Below are 10,866 nucleotides of genomic sequence, written 5' to 3'. Positions count from 1 at the left end.
TCCGCTCCATGTACAAGTACCTCTCCGCTCAATGTACAAGTGTCGACAGTACCTCTCCGCTCCATGTACAAGTACCTCTCCGCTCCATGTACAAGTACCTCTCCGCTCAATGTACAAGTGTCGACAGTACCTCTCCGCTCCATCTACAAGTACCTCTCCGCTCAATGTACAAGTACCTCTCCGCTGAATGTACAAGTACCTCTCCGCTCCATGTACAAGTACCTCTCCGCTCCATGTACAAGTACCTCTCCGCTCAATGTACAAGTACCTCTCCGCTCCATGTACAAGTACCTCTCCGCTCCATGTACAAGTACCTCTCCGCTCCATGTACAAGTACCTCTCCGCTCCATGTACAAGTACCTCTCCGCTCAATGTACAAGTACCTCTCCGCTCCATGTACAAGTACCTCTCCGCTCCATGTACAAGTACCTCTCCGCTCCATGTACAAGTACCTCTCCGCTCAATGTACAAGTACCTCTCCGCTCCCTGTACAAGTACATCTCCGCTCCATGTACAAGTACCTCTCCGCTCCATGTACAAGTACCTCTCCGCTCAATGTACAAGTGTCGACAGTACCTCTCCGCTCCATGTACAAGTACCTCTCCGCTCCATGTACAAGTACCTCTCCGCTCAATGTACAAGTGTCGACAGTACCTCTCCGCTCCATCTACAAGTACCTCTCCGCTCAATGTACAAGTACCTCTCCGCTGAATGTACAAGTACCTCTCCGCTCCATGTACAAGTACCTCTCCGCTCCATGTACAAATACCTCTCCGCTCCATGTACAAGTACCTCTCCGCTCCATGTACAAGCACCTCTCCGCTACATGTACAAGTACCTCTCCGCTCCATGTACAAGTACCTCTCCGCTCCATGTACATGTACCTCTCCGCTCAATGTACAAGTACCTCTCCGCTCCATGTACAAATACCTCTCCGCTCCATGTACAAATACCTCTCCGCTCCATGTACAAGTACCTCTCCGCTCCATGTACCAGTACCTCTCCGCTCAATGTACAAGTACATCTCCGCTCAATGTACAAGTACATCTCCGCTCAATGTACAAGTACGTCTCCGCTCAATGTACAAGTACCTCTCCGCTCAATGTACAAGTACCTCTCCGCTCCATGTACAAGTACCTCTCCGCTCCATGTACAAGTACCTCTCCGCTCCATGTACAAGTACATCTCCGCTCCATGTACAAGTACCTCTCCGCTCAATGTACAAGTACATCTCCGCTCCATGTACAAGTACATCTCCACTCCATGTACAAGTACCTCTCCGCTCAATGTACAAGTACATCTCCGCTCCATGTACCAGTACCTCTCCGCTCAATGTACAAGTACATCTCCACTCCATGTACAAGTACCTCTCCGCTCAATGTACAAGTACATCTCCGCTCCATGTACCAGTACCTCTCCGCTCAATGTACAAGTACCTCTCCGCTCCATGTACAAGTACCTCTCCGCTCCATGTACAAGTACCTCTCCGCTCCATGTACAAGTACCTCTCCGCTCCATGTACAAGTACATCTCTGCTCCATGTACAAGTACCTCTCCGCTCAATGTACAAGTACATCTCCGCTCCATGTACAAGTACCTCTCCGCTCCATGTACAAGTACATCTCCGCTCCATGTACAAGTACCTCTCCGCTCCATGTACAAGTACCTCTCCGCTCAATGTACAAGTACATCTCCGCTCCATGTACAAGTACATCTCTGCTCCATGTACAAGTACCTCTCCGCTCAATGTACAAGTACATCTCCGCTCCATGTACAAGTACCTCTCCGCTCCATGTACAAGTACCTCTCCGGTCCATGTACAAGTACCTCTCCGCTCCATGTACAAGTACCTCTCCGCTCCATGTACAAGTACCTCTCCGCTCAATGTCAAGTGTCGACAGTACCTCTCCGCTCAATGTACAAGTACCTCTCCGCTCCATGTACAAGTACCTCTCCGCTCTCATGTACAAGTACCTCTCCGCTCCATGTACAAGTACCTCTCCGCTCAATGTACAAGTGTCGACAGTACCTCTCCGCTCCATGTACAAGTACCTCTCCGCTCAATGTACAAGTGTCGACAGTACCTCTACGCTCAATGTACAAGTGTCGACAGTACCTCTCCGCTCTCATGTACAAGTACCTCTCCGATCCATGTACAAGTACATCTCCGCTCCATGTACAAGTACATCTCCGCTCAATGTACAAGTACCTCTCCGCTCCATGTACAAGTACCTCTCCGCTCCATGTACAAGTACCTCTCCGCTCCATGTACAAGTACCTCTCCGCTCCATGTACAAGTACCTCTCCGCTCAATGTACAAGTACCTCTCCGCTCCATGTACAAGTACCTCTCCGCTCCATGTACAAGTACCTCTCCGCTCAATGTCAAGTGTCGACAGTACCTCTCCGCTCAATGTACAAGTACCTCTCCGCTCCATGTACAAGTACCTCTCCGCTCTCATGTACAAGTACCTCTCCGCTCCATGTACAAGTACCTCTCCGCTCAATGTACAAGTGTCGACAGTACCTCTCCGCTCCATGTACAAGTACCTCTCCGCTCAATGTACAAGTGTCGACAGTACCTCTACGCTCAATGTACAAGTGTCGACAGTACCTCTCCGCTCTCATGTACAAGTACCTCTCCGATCCATGTACAAGTACATCTCCGCTCCATGTACAAGTACATCTCCGCTCAATGTACAAGTACCTCTCCGCTCCATGTACAAGTACCTCTCCGCTCCATGTACAAGTACCTCTCCGCTCCATGTACAAGTACCTCTCCGCTCCATGTACAAGTACCTCTCCGCTCAATGTACAAGTACCTCTCCGCTCCATGTACAAGTACCTCTCCGCTCCATGTACAAGTACCTCTCCGCTCCATGTACAAGTACCTCTCCGCTCAATGTACAAGTACCTCTCCGCTCCATGTACAAGTACCTCTCCGCTCCATGTACAAGTACCTCTCCGCTCCATGTACAAGTACCTCTCCGCTCAATGTACAAGTACCTCTCCGCTCCCTGTACAAGTACATCTCCGCTCCATGTACAAGTACCTCTCCGCTCCATGTACAAGTACCTCTCCGCTCAATGTACAAGTGTCGACAGTACCTCTCCGCTCCATGTACAAGTACCTCTCCGCTCCATGTACAAGTACCTCTCCGCTCAATGTACAAGTGTCGACAGTACCTCTCCGCTCCATCTACAAGTACCTCTCCGCTCAATGTACAAGTACCTCTCCGCTGAATGTACAAGTACCTCTCCGCTCCATGTACAAGTACCTCTCCGCTCCATGTACAAATACCTCTCCGCTCCATGTACAAGTACCTCTCCGCTCCATGTACAAGCACCTCTCCGCTACATGTACAAGTACCTCTCCGCTCCATGTACAAGTACCTCTCCGCTCCATGTACAAGTACCTCTCCGCTCAATGTACAAGTACCTCTCCGCTCCATGTACAAATACCTCTCCGCTCCATGTACAAATACCTCTCCGCTCCATGTACAAGTACCTCTCCGCTCCATGTACCAGTACCTCTCCGCTCAATGTACAAGTACATCTCCGCTCAATGTACAAGTACATCTCCGCTCAATGTACAAGTACGTCTCCGCTCAATGTACAAGTACCTCTCCGCTCAATGTACAAGTACCTCTCCGCTCCATGTACAAGTACCTCTCCGCTCAATGTACAAGTACATCTCCGCTCCATGTACCAGTACCTCTCCGCTCAATGTACAAGTACCTCTCCGCTCAATGTACAAGTACATCTCCGCTCCATGTACAAGTACGTCTCCGCTCAATGTATAAGTACCTCTCCGCTCCATGTACAAGTACCTCTCCGCTCCATGTACAAGTACATCTCCGCTCCATGTACAAGTACATCTCCGCTCCATGTACAAGTACCTCTCCGCTCCATGTACAAGTACCTCTCCGCTCCATGTACAAGTACATCTCCGCTCCATGTACAAGTACCTCTCCGCTCAATGTACAAGTACATCTCCGCTCCATGTACAAGTACATCTCCACTCCATGTACAAGTACCTCTCCGCTCAATGTACAAGTACATCTCCGCTCCATGTACCAGTACCTCTCCGCTCAATGTACAAGTACATCTCCACTCCATGTACAAGTACCTCTCCGCTCAATGTACAAGTACATCTCCGCTCCATGTACCAGTACCTCTCCGCTCAATGTACAAGTACCTCTCCGCTCCATGTACAAGTACCTCTCCGCTCCATGTACAAGTACCTCTCCGCTCCATGTACAAGTACCTCTCCGCTCCATGTACAAGTACATCTCTGCTCCATGTACAAGTACCTCTCCGCTCAATGTACAAGTACATCTCCGCTCCATGTACAAGTACCTCTCCGCTCCATGTACAAGTACATCTCCGCTCCATGTACAAGTACCTCTCCGCTCCATGTACAAGTACCTCTCCGCTCAATGTACAAGTACATCTCCGCTCCATGTACAAGTACATCTCTGCTCCATGTACAAGTACCTCTCCGCTCAATGTACAAGTACATCTCCGCTCCATGTACAAGTACCTCTCCGCTCCATGTACAAGTACCTCTCCGGTCCATGTACAAGTACCTCTCCGCTCCATGTACAAGTACCTCTCCGCTCCATGTACAAGTACCTCTCCGCTCAATGTCAAGTGTCGACAGTACCTCTCCGCTCAATGTACAAGTACCTCTCCGCTCCATGTACAAGTACCTCTCCGCTCTCATGTACAAGTACCTCTCCGCTCCATGTACAAGTACCTCTCCGCTCAATGTACAAGTGTCGACAGTACCTCTCCGCTCCATGTACAAGTACCTCTCCGCTCAATGTACAAGTGTCGACAGTACCTCTACGCTCAATGTACAAGTGTCGACAGTACCTCTCCGCTCTCATGTACAAGTACCTCTCCGATCCATGTACAAGTACATCTCCGCTCCATGTACAAGTACATCTCCGCTCAATGTACAAGTACCTCTCCGCTCCATGTACAAGTACCTCTCCGCTCCATGTACAAGTACCTCTCCGCTCCATGTACAAGTACCTCTCCGCTCCATGTACAAGTACCTCTCCGCTCAATGTACAAGTACCTCTCCGCTCCATGTACAAGTACCTCTCCGCTCCATGTACAAGTACCTCTCCGCTCAATGTCAAGTGTCGACAGTACCTCTCCGCTCAATGTACAAGTACCTCTCCGCTCCATGTACAAGTACCTCTCCGCTCTCATGTACAAGTACCTCTCCGCTCCATGTACAAGTACCTCTCCGCTCAATGTACAAGTGTCGACAGTACCTCTCCGCTCCATGTACAAGTACCTCTCCGCTCAATGTACAAGTGTCGACAGTACCTCTACGCTCAATGTACAAGTGTCGACAGTACCTCTCCGCTCTCATGTACAAGTACCTCTCCGATCCATGTACAAGTACATCTCCGCTCCATGTACAAGTACATCTCCGCTCAATGTACAAGTACCTCTCCGCTCCATGTACAAGTACCTCTCCGCTCCATGTACAAGTACCTCTCCGCTCCATGTACAAGTACCTCTCCGCTCCATGTACAAGTACCTCTCCGCTCAATGTACAAGTACCTCTCCGCTCCATGTACAAGTACCTCTCCGCTCCATGTACAAGTACCTCTCCGCTCCATGTACAAGTACCTCTCCGCTCAATGTACAAGTACCTCTCCGCTCCATGTACAAGTACCTCTCCGCTCCATGTACAAGTACCTCTCCGCTCCATGTACAAGTACCTCTCCGCTCAATGTACAAGTACCTCTCCGCTCCCTGTACAAGTACATCTCCGCTCCATGTACAAGTACCTCTCCGCTCCATGTACAAGTACCTCTCCGCTCAATGTACAAGTGTCGACAGTACCTCTCCGCTCCATGTACAAGTACCTCTCCGCTCCATGTACAAGTACCTCTCCGCTCAATGTACAAGTGTCGACAGTACCTCTCCGCTCCATCTACAAGTACCTCTCCGCTCAATGTACAAGTACCTCTCCGCTGAATGTACAAGTACCTCTCCGCTCCATGTACAAGTACCTCTCCGCTCCATGTACAAATACCTCTCCGCTCCATGTACAAGTACCTCTCCGCTCCATGTACAAGCACCTCTCCGCTACATGTACAAGTACCTCTCCGCTCCATGTACAAGTACCTCTCCGCTCCATGTACAAGTACCTCTCCGCTCAATGTACAAGTACCTCTCCGCTCCATGTACAAATACCTCTCCGCTCCATGTACAAATACCTCTCCGCTCCATGTACAAGTACCTCTCCGCTCCATGTACCAGTACCTCTCCGCTCAATGTACAAGTACATCTCCGCTCAATGTACAAGTACATCTCCGCTCAATGTACAAGTACGTCTCCGCTCAATGTACAAGTACCTCTCCGCTCAATGTACAAGTACCTCTCCGCTCCATGTACAAGTACCTCTCCGCTCCATGTACAAGTACCTCTCCGCTCCATGTACAAGTACATCTCCGCTCCATGTACAAGTACCTCTCCGCTCAATGTACAAGTACATCTCCGCTCCATGTACAAGTACATCTCCACTCCATGTACAAGTACCTCTCCGCTCAATGTACAAGTACATCTCCGCTCCATGTACCAGTACCTCTCCGCTCAATGTACAAGTACATCTCCACTCCATGTACAAGTACCTCTCCGCTCAATGTACAAGTACATCTCCGCTCCATGTACCAGTACCTCTCCGCTCAATGTACAAGTACCTCTCCGCTCCATGTACAAGTACCTCTCCGCTCCATGTACAAGTACCTCTCCGCTCCATGTACAAGTACCTCTCCGCTCCATGTACAAGTACATCTCTGCTCCATGTACAAGTACCTCTCCGCTCAATGTACAAGTACATCTCCGCTCCATGTACAAGTACCTCTCCGCTCCATGTACAAGTACATCTCCGCTCCATGTACAAGTACCTCTCCGCTCCATGTACAAGTACCTCTCCGCTCAATGTACAAGTACATCTCCGCTCCATGTACAAGTACATCTCTGCTCCATGTACAAGTACCTCTCCGCTCAATGTACAAGTACATCTCCGCTCCATGTACAAGTACCTCTCCGCTCCATGTACAAGTACCTCTCCGGTCCATGTACAAGTACCTCTCCGCTCCATGTACAAGTACCTCTCCGCTCCATGTACAAGTACCTCTCCGCTCAATGTCAAGTGTCGACAGTACCTCTCCGCTCAATGTACAAGTACCTCTCCGCTCCATGTACAAGTACCTCTCCGCTCTCATGTACAAGTACCTCTCCGCTCCATGTACAAGTACCTCTCCGCTCAATGTACAAGTGTCGACAGTACCTCTCCGCTCCATGTACAAGTACCTCTCCGCTCAATGTACAAGTGTCGACAGTACCTCTACGCTCAATGTACAAGTGACGACAGTACCTCTCCGCTCTCATGTACAAGTACCTCTCCGATCCATGTACAAGTACATCTCCGCTCCATGTACAAGTACATCTCCACTCAATGTACAAGTACCTCTCCGCTCCATGTACAAGTACCTCTCCGCTCCATGTACAAGTACCTCTCCGCTCCATGTACAAGTACCTCTCCGCTCCATGTACAAGTACCTCTCCGCTCAATGTACAAGTACCTCTCCGCTCCATGTACAAGTACCTCTCCGCTCCATGTACAAGTACCTCTCCGCTCAATGTCAAGTGTCGACAGTACCTCTCCGCTCAATGTACAAGTACCTCTCCGCTCCATGTACAAGTACCTCTCCGCTCTCATGTACAAGTACCTCTCCGCTCCATGTACAAGTACCTCTCCGCTCAATGTACAAGTGTCGACAGTACCTCTCCGCTCCATGTACAAGTACCTCTCCGCTCAATGTACAAGTGTCGACAGTACCTCTACGCTCAATGTACAAGTGTCGACAGTACCTCTCCGCTCTCATGTACAAGTACCTCTCCGATCCATGTACAAGTACATCTCCGCTCCATGTACAAGTACATCTCCGCTCAATGTACAAGTACCTCTCCGCTCCATGTACAAGTACCTCTCCGCTCCATGTACAAGTACCTCTCCGCTCCATGTACAAGTACCTCTCCGCTCCATGTACAAGTACCTCTCCGCTCAATGTACAAGTACCTCTCCGCTCCATGTACAAGTACCTCTCCGCTCCATGTACAAGTACCTCTCCGCTCCATGTACAAGTACCTCTCCGCTCAATGTACAAGTACCTCTCCGCTCCATGTACAAGTACCTCTCCGCTCCATGTACAAGTACCTCTCCGCTCCATGTACAAGTACCTCTCCGCTCAATGTACAAGTACCTCTCCGCTCCCTGTACAAGTACATCTCCGCTCCATGTACAAGTACCTCTCCGCTCCATGTACAAGTACCTCTCCGCTCAATGTACAAGTGTCGACAGTACCTCTCCGCTCCATGTACAAGTACCTCTCCGCTCCATGTACAAGTACCTCTCCGCTCAATGTACAAGTGTCGACAGTACCTCTCCGCTCCATCTACAAGTACCTCTCCGCTCAATGTACAAGTACCTCTCCGCTGAATGTACAAGTACCTCTCCGCTCCATGTACAAGTACCTCTCCGCTCCATGTACAAATACCTCTCCGCTCCATGTACAAGTACCTCTCCGCTCCATGTACAAGCACCTCTCCGCTACATGTACAAGTACCTCTCCGCTCCATGTACAAGTACCTCTCCGCTCCATGTACAAGTACCTCTCCGCTCAATGTACAAGTACCTCTCCGCTCCATGTACAAATACCTCTCCGCTCCATGTACAAATACCTCTCCGCTCCATGTACAAGTACCTCTCCGCTCCATGTACCAGTACCTCTCCGCTCAATGTACAAGTACATCTCCGCTCAATGTACAAGTACATCTCCGCTCAATGTACAAGTACGTCTCCGCTCAATGTACAAGTACCTCTCCGCTCAATGTACAAGTACCTCTCCGCTCCATGTACAAGTACCTCTCCGCTCAATGTACAAGTACATCTCCGCTCCATGTACCAGTACCTCTCCGCTCAATGTACAAGTACCTCTCCGCTCAATGTACAAGTACATCTCCGCTCCATGTACAAGTACGTCTCCGCTCAATGTATAAGTACCTCTCCGCTCCATGTACAAGTACCTCTCCGCTCCATGTACAAGTACATCTCCGCTCCATGTACAAGTACATCTCCGCTCCATGTACAAGTACCTCTCCGCTCCATGTACAAGTACCTCTCCGCTCCATGTACAAGTACATCTCCGCTCCATGTACAAGTACCTCTCCGCTCAATGTACAAGTACATCTCCGCTCCATGTACAAGTACATCTCCACTCCATGTACAAGTACCTCTCCGCTCAATGTACAAGTACATCTCCGCTCCATGTACCAGTACCTCTCCGCTCAATGTACAAGTACATCTCCACTCCATGTACAAGTACCTCTCCGCTCAATGTACAAGTACATCTCCGCTCCATGTACCAGTACCTCTCCGCTCAATGTACAAGTACCTCTCCGCTCCATGTACAAGTACCTCTCCGCTCCATGTACAAGTACCTCTCCGCTCCATGTACAAGTACCTCTCCGCTCCATGTACAAGTACATCTCTGCTCCATGTACAAGTACCTCTCCGCTCAATGTACAAGTACATCTCCGCTCCATGTACAAGTACCTCTCCGCTCCATGTACAAGTACATCTCCGCTCCATGTACAAGTACCTCTCCGCTCCATGTACAAGTACCTCTCCGCTCAATGTACAAGTACATCTCCGCTCCATGTACAAGTACATCTCTGCTCCATGTACAAGTACCTCTCCGCTCAATGTACAAGTACATCTCCGCTCCATGTACAAGTACCTCTCCGCTCCATGTACAAGTACCTATCCGGTCCATGTACAAGTACCTCTCCGCTCCATGTACAAGTACCTCTCCGCTCCATGTACAAGTACCTCTCCGCTCAATGTCAAGTGTCGACAGTACCTCTCCGCTCAATGTACAAGTACCTCTCCGCTCCATGTACAAGTACCTCTCCGCTCTCATGTACAAGTACCTCTCCGCTCCATGTACAAGTACCTCTCCGCTCAATGTACAAGTGTCGACAGTACCTCTCCGCTCCATGTACAAGTACCTCTCCGCTCAATGTACAAGTGTCGACAGTACCTCTACGCTCAATGTACAAGTGTCGACAGTACCTCTCCGCTCTCATGTACAAGTACCTCTCCGATCCATGTACAAGTACATCTCCGCTCCATGTACAAGTACATCTCCGCTCAATGTACAAGTACCTCTCCGCTCCATGTACAAGTACCTCTCCGCTCCATGTACAAGTACCTCTCCGCTCCATGTACAAGTACCTCTCCGCTCCATGTACAAGTACCTCTCCGCTCAATGTACAAGTACCTCTCCGCTCCATGTACAAGTACCTCTCCGCTCCATGTACAAGTACCTCTCCGCTCCATGTACAAGTACCTCTCCGCTCAATGTACAAGTACCTCTCCGCTCCATGTACAAGTACCTCTCCGCTCCATGTACAAGTACCTCTCCGCTCCATGTACAAGTACCTCTCCGCTCAATGTACAAGTACCTCTCCGCTCCCTGTACAAGTACATCTCCGCTCCATGTACAAGTACCTCTCCGCTCCATGTACAAGTACCTCTCCGCTCAATGTACAAGTGTCGACAGTACCTCTCCGCTCCATGTACAAGTACCTCTCCGCTCCATGTACAAGTACCTCTCCGCTCAATGTACAAGTGTCGACAGTACCTCTCCGCTCCATCTACAAGTACCTCTCCGCTCAATGTACAAGTACCTCTCCGCTGAATGTACAAGTACCTCTCCGCTCCATGTACAAGTACCTCTCCGCTCCATGTACAAATACCTCTCCGCTCCATG

This window comes from Poromitra crassiceps (assembly GCF_964638095.1).
Source record: "Poromitra crassiceps genome assembly, contig: HAP1_SCAFFOLD_77, whole genome shotgun sequence".
NCBI classification, from domain to species: domain Eukaryota; kingdom Metazoa; phylum Chordata; class Actinopteri; order Beryciformes; family Melamphaidae; genus Poromitra; species Poromitra crassiceps.
Note: the sequence above shows the minus strand (reverse complement) of the source record.